Source organism: Acomys minous (genome assembly GCF_964271855.1).
Source record: "Acomys minous genome assembly, contig: scaffold_27, whole genome shotgun sequence".
Taxonomy (NCBI): Eukaryota; Metazoa; Chordata; class Mammalia; order Rodentia; family Muridae; genus Acomys; species Acomys minous.
The window spans coordinates 463,390-479,202 of record NW_028182178.1 but is presented as its reverse complement, the minus strand read 5'-3'; positions in this window follow the sequence as shown (position 1 = coordinate 479,202).

Here is a 15,813-nt window from a genome sequence, read left to right as displayed (position 1 = left end):
CTAGCAGACACGACCATTTCTCGACGTTTTCTAACTAAGGGAACAAGTTGCACACTTCTGAGATGCATTTGGGCTACTTTGTCAGAAATGAGTTTTTTGCCTAAAGAGACATGCCTATTTGTGCAGAAGTACAGATTCTGAGTATGTAACAGGGATTGATGAAATCAGCATTTCTCTTGCTTCCCTGTGCGTAGGGAAGCTCACTTTTAATCACAGTAGCTCCCACAAGTGTCTCCTCAGTGTGTTCCCATTTCCTTAGAAACAGTGTATTTGCTGGGAAAAAAGTGCATTACTGTGCGCTTTCACCGTTCAGCAAATACATGTGTAGAAGCACAGCGCTAGCAGAAACAAATGTTTCTCGACATTTTCTAACTCAGGGAACAAGTTGCACACTTCTGAGATGCATTTGGGCAACTTTGTCAGAAATGAGTTTTTTGCCTAAAGAGACATGCCTATTCGCGCAGTAGTACAGATTCTGAGTATGTAACTGGGCTTGATGAAATCAGCATTTCTCTTGCTTCCCTGTGCGTAGGGAAGCTCAGTTTTAGTCACAGTAGCTCCCACAAGTGTCTCCTCAGTGTGTTCCCATTTCCTTAGAAACAGTGTATTTGCTGGGAGAAAAGTGCATTACTGTGCGCTTTCACCGTTCAGCAAATATATGTGTAGAAGCACAGCGCTAGCAGAAACTAACGTTTCTCGACGTTTTCTAACTCAGGGAACAAGTTGCTCACTTCTGAGATGCATTTGGGCAACTTTGTCAGAAATGAGTTTTTTCCCTACAGAGACATGCCTATTTGCGCAGTAGTACAGATTCTGAGTATGTAACTGGGCTTGATGAAATCAGCATTCCTCTTGCTTCCCTGTGTGTAGGGAAGCTCAGTTTTAGTCACAGTAGCTCCCACAAGTGTCTCCTCAGTGTGTTCCCATTTCCTTAGAAACAGTGTATTTGCTGGGAGAAAAGTGCATTACTGTGCGCTTTCACCGTTCAGCAAATACATGTGTAGAAGCACAGCGCTAGCAGAAACGAACATTTCTCGACCTTTTCTAACTCAGGTAACAAGTTGCACACTTCTGAGATGCATTTGGGCAACTTTGTCAGAAATGAGTTTTTTGCCTAAAGAGACATGCCTATTTGCGCAGTAGTACAGATTCTGAGTATGTAACTGGGCTTGATGAAATCAGCATTTCTCTTGCTTCCCTGTGCGTAGGGAAGCTCAGTTTTAGTCACAGTAGCTCCCACAAGTGTCTCCTCAGTGTGTTCCCATTTCCTTAGAAACAGTGTATTTGCTGGGAGAAAAGTGCATTACTGTACGCTTTCACCGTTCAGCAAATACATGTGTAGAAGCACAGCGCTAGCAGAAACGAAAATTTCTCGACGTTTTCTAACTCAGGGAACAAGTTGCACACTTCTGAGATGCATTTGGGCAACTTTGTCAGAAATGATTTTTTTGCCTAAAGAGACATGCCTATTTGCGCAGTAGTACAGATTCTGAGTATGTAACTGGGCTTGATGAAATCAGCATTTCTCTTGCTTCCCAGTGCGTAGGGAAGATCAGTTTTAGTCACTGTAGCTCCCACAAGTGTCTCCTCAGTGTGTTCCCATTTCCTTAGAAACAATGTATTTGATGGGAGAAGAGTGCATTACTGTGCGCTTTCACCGTTCAGCAAATACATGTGTAGAAGCACAGCGCTAGCAGAAACGAACGTTTCTCGACCTTTTCTAACTCAGGGAACAAGTTGCACACTTCTGAGATGCATTTGGGCAACTTTGTCAGAAATGAGTTTTTTGCCTAAAGAGACATGCCTATTTGCGCAGTAGTACAGATTCTGAGTATGTAACTGGGCTTGATGAAATCAGCATTTCTCTTGCTTCCCTGTGCGTAGGGAAGCTCAGTTTTAGTCACAGTAGCTCCCACAAGTGTCTCCTCAGTGTGTTCCCATTTCCTTAGAAACAGTGTATTTGCTGGGAGAAAAGTGCATTACTGTGCGCTTTCACCGTTCAGCAAATACATGTGTAGAAGCACAGCGCTAGCAGAAACTAACGTTTCTCGACGTTTTCTAACTCAGGGAACAAGTTGCTCACTTCTGAGATGCATTTGGGCAACTTTGTCAGAAATGAGTTTTTTCCCTACAGAGACATGCCTATTTGCGCAGTAGTACAGATTCTGAGTATGTAACTGGGCTTGATGAAATCAGCATTTCTCTTGCTTCCCTGTGTGTAGGGAAGCTCAGTTTTAGTCACAGTAGCTCCCACAAGTGTCTCCTCAGTGTGTTCCCATTTCCTTAGAAACAGTGTATTTGCTGGGAGAAAAGTGCATTACTGTGCGCTTTCACCGTTCAGCAAATACATTTGTAGAAGCACAGCGCTAGCAGAAACGAACATTTCTCGACCTTTTCTAACTCAGGTAACAAGTTGCACACTTCTGAGATGCATTTGGGCAACTTTGTCAGAAATGAGTTTTTTGCCTAAAGAGACATGCCTATTTGCCCAGTAGTACAGATTCTGAGTATGTAACTGGGCTTGATGAAATCAGCATTTCTCTTGCTTCCCTGTGCGTAGGGAAGCTCAGTTTTAGTCACAGTAGCTCCCACAAGTGTCTCCTCAGTGTGTTCCCATTTCCTTAGAAACAGTGTATTTGCTGGGAGAAAAGTGCATTACTGTGCGCTTTCACCGTTCAGCAAATACATGTGTAGAAGCACAGCGCTAGCAGAAACTAACGTTTCTCGACGTTTTCTAACTCAGGGAACAAGTTGCTCACTTCTGAGATGCATTTGGGCAACTTTGTCATAAATGAGTTTTTTCCCTACAGAGACATGCCTATTTGCGCAGTAGTACAGATTCTGAGTATGTAACTGGGCTTGATGAAATCAGCATTTCTCTTGCTTCCCTGTGTGTAGGGAAGCTCAGTTTTAGTCACAGTAGCTCCCACAAGTGTCTCCTCAGTGTGTTCCCATTTCCTTAGAAACAGTGTATTTGCTGGGAGAAAAGTGCATTACTGTGCGCTTTCACCGTTCAGCAAATACATTTGTAGAAGCACAGCGCTAGCAGAAACGAAAATTTCTCGACGTTTTCTAACTCAGGGAACAAGTTGCACACTTCTGAGATGCATTTGGGCAACTTTGTCAGAAATGATTTTTTTGCCTAAAGAGACATGCCTATTTGCGCAGTAGTACAGATTCTGAGTATGTAACTGGGCTTGATGAAATCAGCATTTCTCTTGCTTCCCAGTGCGTAGGGAAGATCAGTTTTAGTCACTGTAGCTCCCACAAGTGTCTCCTCAGTGTGTTCCCATTTCCTTAGAAACAATGTATTTGATGGGAGAAGAGTGCATTACTGTGCGCTTTCACCGTTCAGCAAATACATGTGTAGAAGCACAGCGCTAGCAGAAACGAACGTTTCTCGACCTTTTCTAACTCAGGGAACAAGTTGCACACTTCTGAGATGCATTTGGGCAACTTTGTCAGAAATGAGTTTTTTGCCTAAAGAGACATGCCTATTTGCGCAGTAGTACAGATTCTGAGTATGTAACTGGGCTTGATGAAATCAGCATTTCTCTTGCTTCCCTGTGCGTAGGGAAGCTCAGTTTTAGTCACAGTAGCTCCCACAAGTGTCTCCTCAGTGTGTTCCCATTTCCTTAGAAACAGTGTATTTGCTGGGAGAAAAGTGCATTACTGTGCGCTTTCACCGTTCAGCAAATACATGTGTAGAAGCACAGCGCTAGCAGAAACTAACGTTTCTCGACGTTTTCTAACTCAGGGAACAAGTTGCTCACTTCTGAGATGCATTTGGGCAACTTTGTCATAAATGAGTTTTTTCCCTACAGAGACATGCCTATTTGCGCAGTAGTACAGATTCTGAGTATGTAACTGGGCTTGATGAAATCAGCATTTCTCTTGCTTCCCTGTGTGTAGGGAAGCTCAGTTTTAGTCACAGTAGCTCCCACAAGTGTCTCCTCAGTGTGTTCCCATTTCCTTAGAAACAGTGTATTTGCTGGGAGAAAAGTGCATTACTGTGCGCTTTCACCGTTCAGCAAATACATTTGTAGAAGCACAGCGCTAGCAGAAACGAACATTTCTCGACCTTTTCTAACTCAGGTAACAAGTTGCACACTTCTGAGATGCATTTGGGCAACTTTGTCAGAAATGAGTTTTTTGCCTAAAGAGACATGCCTATTTGCCCAGTAGTACAGATTCTGAGTATGTAACTGGGCTTGATGAAATCAGCATTTCTCTTGCTTCCCTGTGCGTAGGGAAGCTCAGTTTTAGTCACAGTAGCTCCCACAAGTGTCTCCTCAGTGTGTTCCCATTTCCTTAGAAACAGTGTATTTGCTGGGAGAAAAGTGCATTACTGTGCGCTTTCACCGTTCAGCAAATACATGTGTAGAAGCACAGCGCTAGCAGAAACTAACGTTTCTCGACGTTTTCTAACTCAGGGAACAAGTTGCTCACTTCTGAGATGCATTTGGGCAACTTTGTCATAAATGAGTTTTTTCCCTACAGAGACATGCCTATTTGCGCAGTAGTACAGATTCTGAGTATGTAACTGGGCTTGATGAAATCAGCATTTCTCTTGCTTCCCTGTGTGTAGGGAAGCTCAGTTTTAGTCACAGTAGCTCCCACAAGTGTCTCCTCAGTGTGTTCCCATTTCCTTAGAAAGAGTGTATTTGCTGGGAGAAAAGTGCATTACTGTGCGCTTTCACCGTTCAGCAAATACATGTGTAGAAGCACAGCGCTAGCAGACACGACCATTTCTCGACGTTTTCTAACTAAGGGAACAAGTTGCACACTTCTGAGATGCATTTGGGCTACTTTGTCAGAAATGAGTTTTTTGCCTAAAGAGACATGCCTATTTGTGCAGAAGTACAGATTCTGAGTATGTAACAGGGATTGATGAAATCAGCATTTCTCTTGCTTCCCTGTGCGTAGGGAAGCTCACTTTTAATCACAGTAGCTCCCACAAGTGTCTCCTCAGTGTGTTCCCATTTCCTTAGAAACAGTGTATTTGCTGGGAGAAAAGTGCATTACTGTGCGCTTTCACCGTTCAGCAAATACATGTGTGGAAGCACAGCGCTAGCAGAAACGAATGTTTCTCGACTTTTTCTAACTCAGGGAACAAGTTGCACACTTCTGAGATGCATTTGGGCAACTTTGTCAGAAATGAGTTTTTTGCCTAAAGAGACATGTCTATTCGCGCAGTAGTACAGATTCTGAGTATGTAACTGGGCTTGATGAAATCAGCATTTCTCTTGCTTCCCTGTGCGTAGGGAAGCTCAGTTTTAGTCACAGTAGCTCCCACAAGTGTCTCCTCAGTGTGTTCCCATTTCCTTAGAAACAGTGTATTTGCTGGGAGAAAAGTGCATTACTGTGCGCTTTCACCGTTCAGCAAATGCATATGTAGAAGCACAGCGCTAGCAGAAACGAACGTTTCTCGTCGTTTTCTAACTCAGGGAACAAGTTGCACACTTCTCAGATGCATTGGGGCAACTTTGTCAGAAATGAGTTTTTTGCCTAAAGAGACATGCCTATTTGCGCAGTAGTACAGATTCTGAGTATGTAACTGGGCTTGATGAAATCAGCATTTCTCTTGCTTCCCTGTGCGTAGGGAAGCTCAGTTTTAGTCACAGTAGCTCCCACAAGTGTCTCCTCAGTGTGTTCCCATTTCCTTAGAAACAGTGTATTTGCTGGGAGAAAAGTGCATTACTGTGCGCTTTCACCGTTCAGCAAATACATGTGTAGAAGCACAGCGCTAGCAGAAACTAACGTTTCTCGACGTTTTCTAACTCAGGGAACAAGTTGCTCACTTCTGAGATGCATTTGGGCAACTTTGTCAAAAATGAGTTTTTTCCCTACAGAGACATGCCTATTTGTGCAGTAGTACAGATTCTGAGTATGTAACTGGGCTTGATGAAATCAGCATTTCTCTTGCTTCCCTGTGTGTAGGGAAGCTCAGTTTTAGTCACAGTAGCTCCCACAAGTGTCTCCTCAGTGTGTTCCCATTTCCTTAGAAACAGTGTATTTGCTGGGAGAAAAGTGCATTACTGTGCGCTTTCACCGTTCAGCAAATACATGTGTAGAAGCACAGCGCTAGCAGAAACGAACATTTCTCGACCTTTTCTAACTCAGGTAACAAGTTGCACACTTCTGAGATGCATTTGGGCAACTTTGTCAGAAATGAGTTTTTTGCCTAAAGAGACATGCCTATTTGCCCAGTAGTACAGATTCTGAGTATGTAACTGGGCTTGATGAAATCAGCATTTCTCTTGCTTCCCTGTGCGTAGGGAAGCTCAGTTTTAGTCACAGTAGCTCCCACAAGTGTCTCCTCAGTGTGTTCCCATTTCCTTAGAAACAGTGTATTTGCTGGGAGAAAAGTGCATTACTGTACGCTTTCACCGTTCAGCAAATACATGTGTAGAAGCACAGCGCTAGCAGAAACGAAAATTTCTCGACGTTTTCTAACTCAGGGAACAAGTTGCACACTTCTGAGATGCATTTGGGCAACTTTGTCAGAAATGAGTTTTTTGCCTAAAGAGACATGCCTATTTGCGCAGTAGTACAGATTCTGAGTATGTAACTGGGCTTGATGAAATCAGCATTTCTCTTGCTTCCCAGTGCGTAGGGAAGATCAGTTTTAGTCACTGTAGCTCCCACAAGTGTCTCCTCAGTGTGTTCCCATTTCCTTAGAAACAATGTATTTGCTGGGAGAAGAGTGCATTACTGTGCGCTTTCACCGTTCAGCAAATACATGTGTAGAAGCACAGCGCTAGCACAAACGAACGTTTCTCGACCTTTTCTAACTCAGGGAACAAGTTGCACACTTCTGAGATGCATTTGGGCAACTTTGTCAGAAATGAGTTTTTTGCCTAAAGAGACATGCCTATTTGCGCAGTAGTACAGATTCTGAGTATGTAACTGGGCTTGATGAAATCAGCATTTCTCTTGCTTCCCTGTGCGTAGGGAAGCTCAGTTTTAGTCACAGTAGCTCCCACAAGTGTCTCCTCAGTGTGTTCCCATTTCCTTAGAAACAGTGTATTTGCTGGGAGAAAAGTGCATTACTGTACGCTTTCACCGTTCAGCAAATACATGTGTAGAAGCACAGCGCTAGCAAAAACGAAAATTTCTCGACGTTTTCTAACTCAGGGAACAAGTTGCACACTTCTGAGATGCATTTGGGCAACTTTGTCAGAAATGAGTTTTTTGCCTAAAGAGACATGCCTATTTGCGCAGTAGTACAGATTCTGAGTATGTAACTGGGCTTGATGAAATCAGCATTTCTCTTGCTTCCCTATGCGTAGGGAAGATCAGTTTTAGTCACTGTAGCTCCCACAAGTGTCTCCTCAGTGTGTTCCCATTTCCTTAGAAACAATGTATTTGCTGGGAGAAAAGTGCATTACTGTGCGCTTTCACCGTTCAGCAAATACATGTGTAGAAGCACAGCGCTAGCAGAAACGAACGTTTCTCGACCTTTTCTAACTCAGGGAACAAGTTGCACACTTCTGAGATGCATTTGGGCAACTTTGTCAGAAATGAGTTTTTTGCCTAAAGAGACATGCCTATTTGCGCAGTAGTACAGATTCTGAGTATGTAACTGGGCTTGATGAAATCAGCATTTCTCTTGCTTCCCTGTGCGTAGGGAAGCTCAGTTTTAGTCACAGTAGCTCCCACAAGTGTCTCCTCAGTGTGTTCCCATTTCCTTAGAAACAGTGTATTTGCTGGGAGAAAAGTGCATTACTGTGCGCTTTCACCGTTCAGCAAATACATGTGTAGAAGCACAGCGCTAGCAGAAACTAACGTTTCTCGACGTTTTCTAACTCAGGGAACAAGTTGCTCACTTCTGAGATGCATTTGGGCAACTTTGTCAGAAATGAGTTTTTTCCCTACAGAGACATGCCTATTTGTGCAGTAGTACAGATTCTGAGTATGTAACTGGGCTTGATGAAATCAGCATTTCTCTTGCTTCCCTGTGTGTAGGGAAGCTCAGTTTTAGTCACAGTAGCTCCCACAAGTGTCTCCTCAGTGTGTTCCCATTTCCTTAGAAACAGTGTATTTGCTGGGAGAAAAGTGCATTACTGTGCGCTTTCACCGTTCAGCAAATACATGTGTAGAAGCACAGCGCTAGCAGAAACGAACATTTCTCGACCTTTTCTAACTCAGGTAACAAGTTGCACACTTCTGAGATGCATTTGGGCAACTTTGTCAGAAATGAGTTTTTTGCCTAAAGAGACATGCCTATTTGCCCAGTAGTACAGATTCTGAGTATGTAACTGGGCTTGATGAAATCAGCATTTCTCTTGCTTCCCTGTGCGTAGGGAAGCTCAGTTTTAGTCACAGTAGCTCCCACAAGTGTCTCCTCAGTGTGTTCCCATTTCCTTAGAAACAGTGTATTTGCTGGGAGAAAAGTGCATTACTGTACGCTTTCACCGTTCAGCAAATACATGTGTAGAAGCACAGCGCTAGCAGAAACGAAAATTTCTCGACGTTTTCTAACTCAGGGAACAAGTTGCACACTTCTGAGATGCATTTGGGCAACTTTGTCAGAAATGAGTTTTTTGCCTAAAGAGACATGCCTATTTGCGCAGTAGTACAGATTCTGTGTATGTAACTGGGCTTGATGAAATCAGCATTTCTCTTGCTTCCCAGTGCGTAGGGAAGATCAGTTTTAGTCACTGTAGCTCCCACAAGTGTCTCCTCAGTGTGTTCCCATTTCCTTAGAAACAATGTATTTGCTGGGAGAAGAGTGCATTACTGTGCGCTTTCACCGTTCAGCAAATACATGTGTAGAAGCACAGCGCTAGCAGAAACGAACGTTTCTCGACCTTTTCTAACTCAGGGAACAAGTTGCACACTTCTGAGATGCATTTGGGCAACTTTGTCAGAAATGAGTTTTTTGCCTAAAGAGACATGCCTATTTGCGCAGTAGTACAGATTCTGAGTATGTAACTGGGCTTGATGAAATCAGCATTTCTCTTGCTTCCCTGTGCGTAGGGAAGCTCAGTTTTAGTCACAGTAGCTCCCACAAGTGTCTCCTCAGTGTGTTCCCATTTCCTTAGAAACAGTGTATTTGCTGGGAGAAAAGTGCATTACTGTGCGCTTTCACCGTTCAGCAAATACATGTGTAGAAGCACAGCGCTAGCAGAAACTAACGTTTCTCGACGTTTTCTAACTCAGGGAACAAGTTGCTCACTTCTGAGATGCATTTGGGCAACTTTGTCAGAAATGAGTTTTTTCCCTACAGAGACATGCCTATTTGCGCAGTAGTACAGATTCTGAGTATGTAACTGGGCTTGATGAAATCAGCATTTCTCTTGCTTCCCTGTGTGTAGGGAAGCTCAGTTTTAGTCACAGTAGCTCCCACAAGTGTCTCCTCAGTGTGTTCCCATTTCCTTAGAAACAGTGTATTTGCTGGGAGAAAAGTGCATTACTGTGCGCTTTCACCGTTCAGCAAATACATGTGTAGAAGCACAGCGCTAGCAGAAACGAACATTTCTCGACCTTTTCTAACTCAGGTAACAAGTTGCACACTTCTGAGATGCATTTGGGCAACTTTGTCAGAAATGAGTTTTTTGCCTAAAGAGACATGCCTATTTGCCCAGTAGTACAGATTCTGAGTATGTAACTGGGCTTGATGAAATCAGCATTTCTCTTGCTTCCCTGTGCGTAGGGAAGCTCAGTTTTAGTCACAGTAGCTCCCACAAGTGTCTCCTCAGTGTGTTCCCATTTCCTTAGAAACAGTGTATTTGCTGGGAGAAAAGTGCATTACTGTACGCTTTCACCGTTCAGCAAATACATGTGTAGAAGCACAGCGCTAGCAAAAACGAAAATTTCTCGACGTTTTCTAACTCAGGGAACAAGTTGCACACTTCTGAGATGCATTTGGGCAACTTTGTCAGAAATGAGTTTTTTGCCTAAAGAGACATGCCTATTTGCGCAGTAGTACAGATTCTGAGTATGTAACTGGGCTTGATGAAATCAGCATTTCTCTTGCTTCCCTGTGTGTAGGGAAGCTCAGTTTTAGTCACAGTAGCTCCCACAAGTGTCTCCTCAGTGTGTTCCCATTTCCTTAGAAACAGTGTATTTGCTGGGAGAAAAGTGCATTACTGTGCGCTTTCACCGTTCAGCAAATGCATATGTAGAAGGACAGCGCTAGCAGAAACGAACGTTTCTCGACGTTTTCTAACTCAGGGAACAAGTTGCACACTTCTCAGATGCATTGGGGCAACTTTGTCAGAAATGAGTTTTTTGCCTAAAGAGACATGCCTATTTGCGCAGTAGTACAGATTCTGAGTATGTAACTGGGCTTGATGAAATCAGCATTTCTCTTGCTTCCCTGTGCGTAGGCAAGCTCAGTTTTAGTCACAGTAGCTCCCACAAGTGTCTCCTCAGTGTGTTCCCATTTCCTTAGAAACAGTGTATTTGCTGGGAGAAAAGTGCATTACTGTGCGCTTTCACCGTTCAGCAAATACATGTGTAGAAGCACAGCGCTAGCAGACACGACCATTTCTCGACGTTTTCTAACTAAGGGAACAAGTTGCACACTTCTGAGATGCATTTGGGCTTCTTTGTCAGAAATGAGTTTTTTGCCTAAAGAGACATGCCTATTTGTGCAGAAGTACAGATTCTGAGTATGTAAAAGGGATTGATGAAATCAGCATTTCTCTTGCTTCCCTGTGCGTAGGGAAGCTCAGTTTTAGTCACAGTAGCTCCCACAAGTGTCTCCTCAGTGTGTTCCCATTTCCTTAGAAACAGTGTATTTGCTGGGAGAAAAGTGCATTACTGTGCACTTTCACCGTTCAGCACATACATGTGTAGAAGCACAGCGCTAGGAGAAACAAACGTTTCTCGACGTTTTCTAACTCAGTGAACAAGTTGCACACTTCTGAGATGCATTTGGGCAACTTTGTCAGAAATGAGTTTTTTGCCTAAAGAGACATGCCTATTTGCGCAGTAGTACAGATTCTGAGTATGTAACTGGGCTTGATGAAATCAGCATTTCTCTTGCTTCCCTGTGCGTAGGGAAGCTCAGTTTTAGTCACAGTAGCTCCCACAAGTGTCTCCTCAGTGTGTTCCCATTTCCTTAGAAACAGTGTATTTGCTGGGAGAAAAGTGCATTACTGTGCGCTTTCACCGTTCAGCAAATACATGTGTAGAAGCACAGCACTAGCAGAAACGAACATTTCTCGACGTTTTCTAACTCAGGGAACAAGTTGCACACTTCTGAGATGCATTTGGGCAACTTTGTCAGAAATGAGTTTTTTGCCTAAAGAGACATGCCTATTTGCGCAGTAGTACAGATTCTGATTATGTAACTGGGCTTGATGAAATCAGCATTTCTCTTGCTTCCCTGTGCGTAGGGAAGCTCAGTTTTAGTCACAGTAGCTCCCACAAGTGTCTCCTCAGTGTGTTCCCATTTCCTTAGAAACAATGTATTTGCTGGGAGAAAAGTGCATTACTGTGTGCTTTCACCGTTCAGCAAATACATGTGTAGAAGCACAGCGCTAGCAGAAACGAACGTTTCTCGACCTTTTCTAACTCAGGGAACAAGTTGCACACTTCTGAGATGCATTTGGGCAACTTTGTCAGAAATGAGTTTTTTGCCTAAAGAGACATGCCTATTTGCCCAGTAGTACAGATTCTGAGTATGTAACTGGGCTTGATGAAATCAGCATTTCTCTTGCTTCCCTGTGCGTAGGGAAGCTCAGTTTTAGTCACAGTAGCTCCCACAAGTGTCTCCTCAGTGTGTTCCCATTTCCTTAGAAACAGTGTATTTGCTGGGAGAAAAGTGCATTACTGTGCGCTTTCACCGTTCAGCAAATACATGTGTAGAAGCACAGCGCTAGCAGAAACTAACGTTTCTCGACGTTTTCTAACTTAGGGAACAAGTTGCACACTTCTGAGATGCATTTGGGCAACTTTGTCAGATGAGTTTTTTCCCTACAGAGACATGCCTATTTGCGCAGTAGTACAGATTCTGAGTATGTAACTGGGCTTGATGAAATCAGCATTTCTCTTGCTTCCCTGTGTGTAGGGAAGCTCAGTTTTAGTCACTGTAGCTCCCACAAGTGTCTCCTCAGTGTGTTCCCATTTCCTTAGAAACAGTGTATTTGCTGGGAGAAAAGTGCATTACTGTGCGCTTTCACCGTTCAGCAAATACATGTGTAGAAGCACAGCGCTAGCAGAAACGAACGTTTCTCGACCTTTTCTAACTCAGGTAACAAGTTGCACACTTCTGAGATGCATTTGGGCAACTTTGTCAGAAATGAGTTTTTTGCCTAAAGAGACATGCCTATTTGCCCAGTAGTACAGATTCTGAGTATGTAACTGGGCTTGATGAAATCAGCATTTCTCTTGCTTCCCTGTGCGTAGGGAAGCTCAGTTTTAGTCACAGTAGCTCCCACAAGTGTCTCCTCAGTGTGTTCCCATTTCCTTAGAAACAGTGTATTTGCTGGGAGAAAAGTGCATTACTGTGCGCTTTCACCGTTCAGCAAATACATGTGTAGAAGCACAGCGCTATCAGAAACGAACGTTTCTCGACCTTTTCTAACTCAGGGAACAAGTTGCACACTTCTGAGATGCATTTGGGCAACTTTGTCAGAAATGAGTTTTTTGCCTAAAGAGACATGCCTATTTGCCCAGTAGTACAGATTCTGAGTATGTAACTGGGCTTGATGAAATCAGCATTTCTCTTGCTTCCCTGTGCGTAGGGAAGCTCAGTTTTAGTCACAGTAGCTCCCACAAGTGTCTCCTCAGTGTGTTCCCATTTCCTTAGAAACAGTGTATTTGCTGGGAGAAATGTGCATTACTGTGTGCATTCACCGTTCAGCAAATACATGTGTAGAAGCACAGCGCTAGCAGAAACTAACGTTTCTCGACGTTTTCTAACTCAGGGAACAAGTTGCACACTTCTGAGATGCATTTGGGCAACTTTGTCAGAAATGAGTTTTTTCCCTACAGAGACATGCCTATTTGCGCAGTAGTACAGATTCTGAGTATGTAACTGGGCTTGATGAAATCAGCATTTCTCTTGCTTCCCTGTGTGTAGGGAAGCTCAGTTTTAGTCACTGTAGCTCCCACAAGTGTCTCCTCAGTGTGTTCCCATTTCCTTAGAAACAGTGTATTTGCTGGGAGAAAAGTGCATTACTGTGTGCTTTCACCGTTCAGCAAATACATGTGTAGAAGCACAGCGCTAGCAGAAACGAACATTTCTCGACGTTTTTTAAATCAGGGAACAAGTTGCACACTTCTGAGATGCATTTGGGCAACTTTGTCAGAAATGAGTTTTTGCCTAAAGAGACATGCCTATTTGCGCAGTAGTACAGATTCTGAGTATGTAACTGGGCTTGATGATATCAGCATTTCTCTTGCTTCCCTGTGCGTAGTGAAGCTCAGTTTTAGTCACAGTAGCTCCCACAAGTGTCTCCTCAGTGTGTTCCCATTTCCTTAGAAACAGTGTATTTGCTGGGAGAAAAGTGCATTACTGTACGCTTTCACCGTTCAGCAAATACATGTGTAGAAGCACAGCGCTAGCATAAACAAACGTTTCTCGACGTTTTCTAACTCAGGGAACAAGTTGCACACGTCTGAGATGCATTTGGGCAACTTTGTCAGAAATGAGTTTTTTGCCTAAAGAGACATGCCTATTTGCGCAGTAGTACAGATTCTGAGTATGTAACTGGGCTTGATGAAATCAGCATTTCTCTTGCTTCCCTGTGCGTAGGGAAGCTCAGTTTTAGTCACTGTAGCTCCCACAAGTGTCGCCTCAGTGTGTTCCCATTTCCTTAGAAACAGTGTACTTGCTGGGAGAAAAGTGCATTACTGTGCGCTTTCACCGTTCAGCAAATACATGTGTAGAAGCACAGCGCTAGCATAAACAAACGTTTCTCGACGTTTTCTAACTCAGGGAACAAGTTGCACACGTCTGAGATGCATTTGGGCAACTTTGTCAGAAATGAGTTTTTTGCCTAAAGAGACATGCCTATTTGCGCAGTAGTACAGATTCTGAGTATGTAACTGGGCTTGATGAAATCAGCATTTCTCTTGCTTCCCTGTGCGTAGGGAAGCTCAGTTTTAGTCACTGTAGCTCCCACAAGTGTCTCCTCAGTGTGTTCCCATTTCCTTAGAAACAGTGTATTTGCTGGGAGAAAAGTGCATTACTGTGCGCTTTCACCGTTCAGCAAATACATGTGTAGAAGCACAGCGCTAGCAGAAACGAACATTTCTCGACCTTTTTTAACTCAGGTAACAAGTTGCACACTTCTGAGATGCATTTGGGCAACTTTGTCAGAAATGAGTTTTTTGCCTAAAGAGACATGCCTATTTGCGCAGTAGTACAGATTCTGAGTATGTAACTGGGCTTGATGAAATCAGCATTTCTCTTGCTTCCCTGTGCATAGGGAAGCTCAGTTTTAGTCACAGTAGCTCCCACAAGTGTCTCCTCAGTGTTTTCCCATTTCCTTAGAAACAGTGTATTTCCTGGGAGAAAAGTGCATTACTGTACGCTTTCACCGTTCAGCAAATACATGTGTAGAAGCACAGCGCTAGCAGAAACAAACGTTTCTCGACGTTTTCTAACTCAAGGATCAAGTTGCACACTTCTGAGATGCATTTGGGCAACTTTGTCAGAAATGAGTTTTTTGCCTAAAGAGACATGCCTATTTGCGCAGTAGTACAGATTCTGAGTATGTAACTGGGATTGATGAAATCAGCATTTCTCTTGCTTCCCTGTGCGTAGGGAAGATCAGTTTTAGTCACTGTAGCTCCCACAAGTGTCTCCTCAGTGTGTTCCCATTTCCTTAGAAACAGTGTATTTGCTGGGAGAAAAGTGCATTACTGTGCGCTTTCACCGTTCAGCAAATACATGTGTAGAAGCACAGCGCTAGCAGAAACTAACGTTTCTCGACGTTTTCTAACTCAGGGAACAAGTTGCACACTTCTGAGATGCATTTGGGCAACTTTGTCAGAAATGAGTTTTTTGCCTAAAGAGACATGCCTATTTGCGCAGTAGTACAGATTCTGAGTATGTAACTTGGCTTGATGAAATCAGCATTTCTCTTGCTTCCCTGTGCGTAGGCAAGCTCAGTTTTAGTCACAGTAGCTCCCACAAGTGTCTCCTCAGTGTGTTCCCATTTCCTTAGAAACAGTGTATTTGCTGGGAGAAAAGTGCATTACTGTGCGCTTTCACCGTTCAGCAAATACATGTGTAGAAGCACAGCGCTAGCAGATATGACCGTTTCTCGACGTTTTCTAACTAAGGGAACAAGTTGCACACTTCTGAGATGCATTTGAGCTACTTTGTCAGAAATGAGTTTTTTGCCTAAAGAGACATGCCTATTTGCGCAGTAGTACAGATTCTGAGTATGTAACAGGGCTTGATGAAATCAGCATTTCTCTTGCTTCCCTGTGCATAGGGAAGGTCAGTTTTAGTCCCAGTAGCTCCCACAAGTGTCTCCTCAGTGTGTTCCCATTTCCTTAGAAACAGTGTATTTGCTGGGAGAAAACTGCATTACTGTGCGCTTTCACCGTTCAGCACATACATGTGTACAAGCACAGCGCTAGCAGAAACAAACGTTTCTCGACGTTTTCTAACTCAGGGAACAAGTTGCACACTTCTCAGATGCATTTGGGCAACTTTGTCAGAAATGAGTTTTTTGCCTAAAGAGACATGCCTATTTGCGCAGTAGTACAGATTCTGAGTATGTAACTGGGCTTGATGAAATCAGCATTTCTCTTGCTTCCCTGTGCGTAGGGAAGCTCAGTTTTAGTCACAGTAGCTCCCACAAGTGTCTCCTCAGTGTGTTCCCATTTCCTTAGAAACAGTGT